General features: G+C 46.7%; 1 protein-coding gene across 3 annotated transcripts in view; it reads left to right on the top strand.

Moving 5' to 3' along the window:
* Positions 1-7,478: 7,478 nt before the first annotated feature.
* Positions 7,479-10,407, top strand: part of GTF2IRD1 (GTF2I repeat domain containing 1) — a 170,007-nt gene continuing 167,078 nt past the window's right edge. For all 3 annotated transcript variants that reach the window (XM_075589974.1, XM_075589972.1, XM_075589971.1), the window contains exon 1: positions 7,479-7,894. The gene's annotated coding sequence lies outside the window, so the exon portion shown is untranslated. The remainder of the gene's footprint in view (positions 7,895-10,407) is intronic.

Raw genomic sequence — 10,407 nt, 5'->3', positions numbered from 1 at the left:
GTGGGTGTACCTAGATTGCGAGCCTGTTGTGGTGCATCCGTGTGCGCGCTGGCGTGTGGATCACTATTGCGTCTGTGGCTATCCCAGGCAGCATGTACCATTGAAGGAACAGCATCTTCTCCTCGTGGGCCTAGCAAGTCTTCGTTGTCTGTGTAGTCACTCCATCCGTGTTGAGATGGTGCGCTGGTGTTTACACTGAAGAGGCTCCTTACGTAGTCTTCAGTGCATTGGGCTGGATCCTCTGAGGCTATCCGTCTGTACGGTTGCTCCCCGCCGTCCTGTTGCGCGGCTGCTTCTAGGACTTCAGCTTGGGCTATGCGGCAGCGGCTTCCTTCTCTTGATTAAGTGCCTCTAGTTCTGCATCGAATTCGGCTTTCCTGCGTGCAGTCGCTGCGGCAGTAGCGGCAGCAGTGGCGGTAGCGGCAGCGGCATTAGCGGCAGCAGTGGCGGTAGCGGCAGCGGCATTAGCGGTGGCTGTCTTTTCCTCCTTCTATGCGCGCTCTTCCTGCTCTTATGGCTGCTTGTCTGCGACTATATTCGGCCCTGGCGCGTGCGGCCTCTGCGATGGCTCGCGCCTTGGTAGCGTTTGCGCTTGCGCTTGACGCGTGAGATTGCACTGATCTTCCTGACCTTGATGAGTGTCTGGATGTGCTTGAGCGCTGTGACGCGGTCTCAAGGAGGAGCCCTTTTCTCTCGCTTTGGGCGTCCGTGATGGTGGCCTGCATGATGCCATCACGTTCTAGGTCGATCGCCTTTTGCAGGTCGCGTTCTCGCAGGTGTGGTTGTTTGCCAGGCCAACTCTAATTTAGCGCGGTGCGCTTCAATGTCAGTCTCATATTTTTCGCGGGCCTTTTGTGTCAGTGTGACTGTCCGTTTGGGAATTGCGCCTGCCTGCGCCTGTTGCAGATGCGCAGCGGTCTCTGTGTCTGAGTGATCGCTTTCCTGCGTGATGTCTGGTGAGGCTCTGAGTTCTGCCATGCTGTAGGTGTGTGTAGGCCTTTAGCCAGTGCGTGTGGCGTGCGGTCTTTTACCTTGTCAGCGATGGGCGTCTGTCTCAGATGATGCCGAGCGGTGTCCTGCAGCGTGCAGCGTAGGGGTAGCTGTACTCACAGGTGTCCGGTGGCTCCGACCCGTGTCCTGGCGGGTGTCTGGTGGCGTGGCCCTTGATGGCGCTGGCCGAGGGGAAGTGCGCAGCGGTAGGTGAGATGGTGGATCCTCACTATGGGGCTGGGCAGGGGGTGCAATCAGACAGAGAAAAGGCAATTAGGTTTTGTGTAAGGAGCACTGTTTGTCTGCAAAGCTGCTGCTTCGTGTGCAAGGTTGCTTGTGCAGTGTAAGCTGCTGCTTGTCTGTTAAGGCTGCAGGCAGTGTGCAGTTTGAGCTACTTGGTGCTTCTGAGGCTGCTCCGTTTTATCATGGAGTCTGGAGTAGCAGCTCCTGTAAGTGTCTGTAAAGCACAGGATATCTTCTCACTATTCTGGAAGCCAGGGGTCATGTGTAAGATGATTTAGCCCAGATACTGTCAACTCGGCCCTCTTTTCCAAGCACAACAAGTTCTGTTTCTTTTCTTTACTTTATTTGGGGAAAGTAGCATAAAATACAGTCACTTGTGAAGAGATGTTGATGTATGAATAGTGTCTCTCTGTGGGTGCCTTGGTAGTTAAGAGCAGGTGAGAAGATAATCCTACCATACAGGAGTATACAGCAGTGCTCACTCATCCAGAGGTAATGGTGGAAAAGGAAGTGAGGGGCAAGGGTCACACTAAAGGTTCAGTGAGACTGCACTAACTGTCAGCAAAAGACAGGGGGGGAAATGGGAAAGCCCAAAACTAGGAGGACTGGAGAAGTTGCCAGAGCAACCAGGGGTATGACAGACTGGAAGGAAAAAGAGATACATAATGTATCCATTCCATCTGCACTGAGAGAGAACTGCAAGGAAAGTGACATCCTAGTGCAGCTAGAATGGGGAACTGCCAAGGGAAGGGGGGCTGAAACAGAATAGGCAGACGGGTATTTCTGTTCCATGACAATGTTAATCCCTAATTATTGTGTGTAAATGGGGTACTGTATAATAATGTGTAAAATAAGTGTTGAATTAAATGTAAATATGATGTAATAGTTGTAATTTGGGGTGGGGGTGGCATTTGTGTGGTTGTTGGTGAGTCTGTATGGGTGACAGTGTTATTGTTTGGGGGGGGTTGAATTTGTGTGGTTGGTGGTGAGTCTGTATGGGTGACAGTGTTATTGTTTGGGGGGGGTTGAATTTGTGTGGTTGGTGGTGAGTCTGTATGGGTGACAGTGTTATTGTTTGGGGGGGGGTTGAATTTGTGTGGTTGGGGGTGACTGTTGGCGGGTTATGCAGCGACGCTGCGCGTGGTGAGAGGTGATGGTGGTGGTTTGTGCAGGGGCCCTGGCACGTGTCTGGAGGGGACCACGGGGGTGGCGGGGCACGCAGCAGCAGCGGAGGGAGTGCGGGAGTGGGGGGTGTCACTGGACGGTGTTTGTGGGTCTGTCACGTGTAGCGACGGTGCACCGGACGGTGTATGGTGTGCTGGCGGGAGGGTAGGCTGGCGGGTTCGCCAGTGACTGCAGCGGGCGGTGTATGGGAGAGGGGGGGGTGGCTTGCACTTGGGTCGGTGGACCGTACTGTGTTTGTGGGGCTGGGACGTATCACCGTCCGGTGTACAGTAAGGGGGGGTGCCTCGCAGCACAGAACAGTGTGCGGGACACAGAGGAACGGCGTTTTAAAAATGGTGAGTAATGTGCAGGGGTGAGGAGGGTTGAGGCGTACGGGATGTAGGGGGGACGGGAGGTGAGGGTGGCGGGTTATGCAGTGACGCTGCACCGGACGGTGTATGTGGGCCTGGTGGGAGGTGATGGTGGTGGTTTGTGCAAGGGCCCTGGCACGTGTCTGTGAGGGGACCGCGGGGGTGGCGGGGCACGCAGCAGCGGAGGGTGTGCGGAGGGACGCTGCACCGGACGGTGTATGTGGGCCTGGTGGGAGGTGATGGTGGTGGTTTGTGCAGGGGCCCTGGCACGTGTCTGGGAGGGGACCACGGGGGTGGCGGGGCACGCAGCAGCGGAGGGTGTGCGGGAGAGGGGGTGTCACCGGACGGTGTATGGTGTGCTGTCGGGTGACTGCACCGGGCGTGTTGGTGAGGGGAGGGGGGTGGCGGTAGCGGGGGGTTGACACGGTACGGACGCTGTGTGGGACACACAGGGCCAGACGGAGTGAGTAGTGTGCAGGGGTGAGGGGGGTGGTGTTGAGGGGGGGGGAGGGGTGGCACGCGGCAGCGCACGGACCTGAGGTAGTGTGTAGTCCGCAGGGGTTGAAAATTTGCAGGCGCTGGGGTTAGTTTCTGAGGTGAGAAAAAAAAAAGGGGGAAGTGCGCTACTACGAACTAAAGAATATATACACCACCATAACATACACCAAAACCAAATACCAGTGAAGTGGAAAATAATGTATAAATGAATAATACGTGATAATTAGGAGAGCGTCTGCAGCTGATGAACAGGGATGGCTTGGACACCCCCAGGGCTAAAACAGGAAAAATACAAAAAGACAGCGCACAATGCTCATAGTGTAAAAATGTAACATATATTGGGAATAAACAGTGTAGGTGAGTATTCTGCGTACATCAATAAACAATCACAACAGCATTGCAGGGAATCTTACCCAAGCACCAGATACGAAAGGGACGCCACGGATGGGATGTCAGCAGATGTTCCCATGTTCTCACGAGGGGCCCTTCAGTAAAATGAGGTGTCTCAGTCTCTCGGGTATGGCAGCTCCAATTGCAAGTCTGAGCAGCGCCAAATCCACACACGATAGCGTGTGGTAGCGTCAGGCGCTTGATAGCCACGTCCTGCTGCTGCACCGTCCGGCTCCGAAAAGCGTCACTCAAACGCGACAACACGCGCCGTGCGTTCGATCACTGCGCTGGCAACCCAGGAGCAGATAGTGTGTAATCGCTGTGGGGCTCAGTCCAATCTCTTAAACAGAAGTTCTTAGTCCAACGTGTTTCGAAACACGAAGTTTCTTCATCAGATAAATGAAGATTTCTGATGAAGAAACTTCGTGCTTTGAAACGCGTTGGACTAAGAACTTCTATTTAAGCATTTAGACTGAGCCCCACAGCGATTACACACTATCTGCTCCTGGGTTGCCAGCGCAGTGATCGAACGCGCTGCGCATGGTGTCGCGTTTGAGTGACGTCATTCGGAGCCGGACGGTGCAGCAGCAGGACGTGGCTATCAAGCGCCTGACGCTACCACACGCTATCATGTGTGGATTTGGCGCTGCTCAGACTTGCAGTTGGAGCTGCCATACCCGAGAGACTGAGATCCTTACACCTCATTCTACTGAAGGGCCGCTCGTGAGAACCTGGGATCATCTGCTGACATCCCATCCGTGGCGTCCCTTTCGTATCTGGTGCTTGGGTAACATTCCCTGAAATGCTGTTGTGATTGTTTATTGATGTACGCAGAATACTCACCTACACTGTTTATTCCCAATATATGTTACATTTTTATACTATGAGCGTTGTGCGCTGTCTTTTTGTATTTTTCTGAGGTGAGAGCAGGCGGTGAGGCGGGAAAATGGTGCTGTCAAGCGTACTCCCAAAGCTCAGTGATTGTCCTGAGAGTGTGCCAGTGGGGTAGGTGTGGTCAGCGAACCACACAGGCCAATGAGAGCCGTGCGGGGGCAGACGGGCTGACGGACCAATCAGATTGGCCAGAGGCGGACTGACGGACCGACAGACCAATCTGATTGCCCAGAGGCACAGCAAACAAACAACGTTTTCCGTTTTATATATATATATAGATATAGATTGCTAAAATGTCACTGTCTTTGATTGCTCTTTTTAATCCTACTGACTTCAGAGTGATCACCGGGCAGTAAGCAGCAGCATGATTGACTAACATCCGATAAGGTGTATTGGAGCTTGATCCAGTGTTAACTGCCATTAACTTATATGGCAGGAGCGGCAATCCAAAAGACCGTTTTTCCCCCATTTTTTTTTTTTACATAGCATTGATGCAGGGGTTCTCCAGATCTGAACCACATTCATTTAATATCCGGGGATCCCCTGATTCCGGAGATACTTACCTCCGTAGGGGGTGCAGGTAGCCGCGCCGTTCGGCAAGCAGGGTTCACGTAATGGTGGAATTTCAAAGCTTCCACACCCTGTGGGCCAATAGGAAGCCTTGACGTCATCAGGTTCAGCTTCCTATTGGCCCATGTGACGTGGGAGTTTTAAACTTTTCAGAGATAACGTCACCCCCTTCCGAGCTCTGTATCTCGTGAAGCAGGGGGTCCCCGAAGCTGAAATGCTGAAATTAATGGGGTTCAACTCCGCAGACTCTCTGCTTCAAACATGTTAAAAAATAATAATAGTTTTTAAAAAGCGCATAAATTGCGCCTTTAATGCCAGATTGAGCACTGATAACCCTAATCAGAGATTAGAATCCCCCCCCCCCCCCCCCTTAGTTTGCCTATATCCCTGCACAGGCTCTGTACATGAAGAGCAAATTGTAGTACTATCATTTATTTTTACATAGTCATGACAGGACACACAAATATCTACACAGAAATATACTGGAACAATAATGATCTATGTGCTTCCATTACCCTCTGCCCTTTAATTTGGTCAAGTTCATAGAGGTCAACTCAATTTGGCAGTGCTTTTATCCTGAAACCAGTGGTTTCCAACTTTCTATTGGTTAAAAACCCCTAAGTGAAAATTTGAGTAACCCCCAACCATCTCTAACAGCAACTCTGTGATCAGATGCATTGTAAATTCTTTTGTATTTGATACAATTTTCTAATGACCAGAAAATTGCAGGGAACCCTTTAGGAATGCCCGGGGAACCCATGGGTTCCTAGGAACCCTGGTTGAAAAACACTGCCTTCAACAGATGCACCGACTCACGCATGTTACAAGAAAAAATACAAGGTTTTTTATTAATACCTCTAAAAGGTTCAACGTCACTGATGAGAACGTCACTTCATGGTCCCAAGGCTCAACAAAGTATCCGGCAGCTCCTCCTTCTCTTACCGTGCACCCCAAAACTGGAACAACCTACCAGAGACTCTTACATCCACCACCAGTCTAAGTTCTTTCAAATCTAAGGCTGTCACACATTTTAATCTGGTCTGTAACTGTTTCATACGCCCATAATATATATTATCTTTAACGGTGCATGCAATGTTTTGTATATAATGTATACCCTGCTCATTATGTAACTGTATTTGTAAACGTGTATTATTTGTCTTAACTCTGTGCCCAGGACATACTTGAAAACGAGAGGTAACTCTCAATGTATTACTTCCTGGTAAAATATTTTATAAATACATAGAAGCTCTAGGAAACCATAACTGCAAATATATCCAACTGTATTTGACCAGTAGTCAGATTATAAAAGGACACATTGCTTCAAGAAGCCTTTGGCATGTCTAGGGTGGTTACAAGGTACAGTATGACAGGACCATTGTTACCACTTGGTATTCCTTTCTGAATGACCTTAAAGCACTGCTGTAATTTGATTTATATTAAATGTTTAACCCCTTTGATCTGTAAGGGCAGTTATTGATGTGTCATGGTGCAGGGATAAATTATGTACGAATTTAAGACAAAGAGTACATTTTTTCCTTGTAAATTGGCATTTGCAATATTATTAAAATATATATATATTATTTAGACAGCATGAAGTTTCTCTTGTTTATTTTTGCAACATAACTTGACATAAACATTTTTTTTTTAAATGTGACCCAGAGTGGTTTGGCTGTTCTGAAATAAGACACAATACCACTAAAACATTTTTAGCATTTCAACCAATGCATAAATTGGTTATTATCAAATAAATCCTAATCTCGTGAATTGCAATAATGGGGAAAAAATCATTTTTAAAACGTAAACTCATACTGTTTCAGCTGAGTAAGGTAAGCATTACAATAAAAAAGTACTGTAGGTTTCCAATAGTAAAAATGAGGGGAAATTAGTCTACTGCTATGATCACTATATTCTGAAACCAGGGTGATGAAGAAGCAGCCTGATAAAACAGAAAGCAATGCTGGTGCATCTGTCTGCAGATAACCCTGCCCACTAATCTGTAATCTGAAAGCACACCCTCCATGCTGAACAGGGAACCATAGATACCCTCCCCCTAAAACAAACACATCACATAAATAAAAAAATCTACAGAATGTGGAAAACAGAGCCAATGTCACTGAACAAGACCCTATCCTCATATCCTCAACCCTATCACCCTGCCAAGGGAAATCAGTGACTCCCTTTTCTCATGTTACACATTAACAGAAAATCCATGTTAAAAAAAAAAAAAAAAAAATCTAATTCCACCCCCCCCCCCCTTCCCCTTTCTTCTTCCTCTCTTCTCTTCTGGGTTTTTCCTCCCTCCTCCTTGAAGCTGGTTTGTTAATCCTGTATGTAAATTACAGCCAATAGATGTTGTTGTTGAGCAGGGCTGGGATTAGAGACAGGGCGAATGGCTTTCAATCTTACTGGGATTATAGAACAAAGGGACTCCCTGCTACACACATACACACACACACACTCACAAAAAGAGATTTTATTTTGGGAGGGGGGTGGGAACGTATCTTCCCCCCCTCTCCTCCACAACCCTCTCTGCAGACGGGAGCCAAGGGGGTTGATAGAAGACAGATATCTCTATCTATTTGCTCTGCGGATCGGGGGAAGATCGGTGCTGATCTGAGAGGAAATTACAACTCCCCCTTTTACCCTGTGTACAGCTACAAAACCCCCTCCCTCTCCTCTTTTTTTCTTCTCCAGATTAATTAAAGCAAGGAGCCTCAGATCAGGGCTAGAGGAGGTTGGTTGGATCTCACACAGGAGTACTAGGATCCCTTTTGGTAAGAGAAACTTTGTGTCTTGTTTAGTAGATATTGTATATTGTTTCCCCCCCCCCTCCCCTCCCAAAGTGGTCATACAGTACACTATCCACACGTGACTGGGGAGGTGGATACAGCGGATTATAATTTAGATGGGTTGCTTCTAGGGGGGGATGGGGGTCAGTCTTCTCATGCCATGGATGTGTGTCTGGTCTATTTATAAAGAAGGGGAGGGGGTTTGTGATTTGTGATATGAAATTTGAATTTTGCTGCAGTCTGAAATGAGGTCAGAGTGTGTGTCACTGTGTGTATGTCAGTTTGCTGGAGGCCTGTGTGTTTTTAGGAAAGAGATGATTTACAGTGGTCCTGAGATGTCCCCTCCCACTGATGACAGTCACAGCTTTCGGCCACTTTCTGTTTCTCTCAGGTTCATGACTTTTCTTTGGGACCCAGTTAGGTATTTTAATATGATGTGTTCTGGTTCTGCACTTGGGTTTCCCTAATTTTAGTAACCTCTCACCCACTTTGAGTGTGTTACTCATGCACTAAATAGATGCTGGTTGACTTCATGTGATGCTGGTTGACTTGGGATGCAATGATACAGCAAGAGTAATAACAGTTTACAGTGTGCTTTCCTTGGGCATATTTTGTGTCTGTTTACATGTTGCATATGTGTTACCCATTCTAATAATTCTATTAAAATCATAAGAGTGGGGGAGGGGGGGGAGAGGGAGGTTCTCGAGCATTGGCTGTGCTGTTGAAATCAAATAGGAGGTATCATTTAGAGAAGCAGGTTTGAATAGCAATTGATCCCCTTCTGGGTAGAGAAGGTAACTGGATGCTCGAAAGACATGGTTGAGAGGTGAACTGCATTAAGATATGGTAACATTTTACAATGATATCTGCCCCGGGCTGTGGGCCGCTTCAGCTCTGGCGACATTATTCCACACTGTAGACTGAACTTTTTCAAAGGCCAATGGTTCTGTTTGGTAAGGAATATCTATGTATGTGTCCTTTCCAGGAATAGTGGACAACGTTTATTGTGCAAAATATTTTTCACTTATAAAATTAATCTGTGCTATATTTAGTTGTTAAGCTACCTTCTTTTAATATCTAATCAGTGCTTGAGCAAAGTATTGTGTGTGTGTGTATGTATATGTGTGTGTATATATATATATTATACACACACACACACATGCTGTGAACTTGCTGTCCAGTTTACCATGTTCTGAATGAATCCTGTGTGTCTTTATCTGACTCACGCTGTGCATATCTTTTTATATCTTCAGTGATGGAGGGACCTGAGGGAATATTGTTGTTAAAAGTGTTGCAAGCCTTCTAAGCAGTACAATGTATGTCAACATATACATAACACTTACATTAGAGGGGCTGGATGAACATTGTCAGGTTTTGAGTGTATCAGGAGCTATCTATCTGTCTCTCTCTTCATCTATCTATAATTAGGGTAAAGAAGCAGTCTAGTGGTGTAAACAAGGAACAATTCCAAAAATAAAGAAAAAAGCGGTGCACTGCGAGAAATAATAGGGCTGAGCACAAAAAGATATAATAAAAGCAATTTATTGAATGGGTGACATCATGGAGTATGGTAAAGGCAAAAAAATACTCTTTTACTTTTGCCCTTACCATACTCCATGATGTCATGTCACCCATTTAATACATTGATTTTATTATACCTTTTTGTGCCGCTTTTGTCTCCATTTCTGGAATCGTCCCTTGATATTCATCAGGAGGAAGCACGCCAACAGAGGCAGAATATTCTAGTTTGAGATAGTAAACTGTATAAATGCTGAATATTTTTTTTTTATGCCAACGGAAAGGCATGGACCACCACTGTTTATATGTTTGATAAAAGTTACAGGCCAAAGGCCTGTATTCACACCTTATTTCAATTATTCACACCTTATTTTCAGCACTTATTGATGATATTGTTGTTTTGTAAACAAAATCAGGGAATAAGGATGTCTTAATAATTTTGGGCATGTCCTATAGAAGTCGTTGTAAAAACATTGCCCTCTACTTGTTAAGCTGGGATGCCGCTAATCTGCGCCAGGCAAGATTTTAAACCTATTCATATGAGTGGAGCTCAGAGTTTCCCTGACATGGAGAATTGGCTTCAAAGCATATTGAATATGGTCCATTGTGGGATATTCATCGGGGTTTTAGGCTCTTATGCTGTGAAGCCACCTTCCCTGTGCTGGAAAACTGATGAATAGGCCCCACATCTCCTCTAGAACAGGGAAGACTGCTTCACAGCATATTCAGTAAGGCAAGAGGAATCTATGAGATGTAAGGCTTGTCCTATAGTACAGTAGGTGCAGGCATGCGTGCGCACGTGACACACACTTTTTGTGTGTACGGTCCGTGCTGCTGGGAGCGACAGGTTTACAGTGGTCTGTGTGTTTCCATGTGTGTGTGTGTGTGTGTGTGTGTGTGTGTGTGTGTGTGTGTGTGTGTGTGTGTGTAGATTGTGTGAGTTATTAATTTATTATATATTTTTTAAATTAAAAAAAAAA

The sequence above is a fragment of the Ascaphus truei genome, chromosome 3 (genome assembly GCF_040206685.1).
Source record: "Ascaphus truei isolate aAscTru1 chromosome 3, aAscTru1.hap1, whole genome shotgun sequence".
Taxonomy (NCBI): Eukaryota; Metazoa; Chordata; class Amphibia; order Anura; family Ascaphidae; genus Ascaphus; species Ascaphus truei.
The sequence above is the reverse complement of the archived record's forward strand: the minus strand, read 5'-3'. Positions and strand labels throughout refer to the sequence as shown.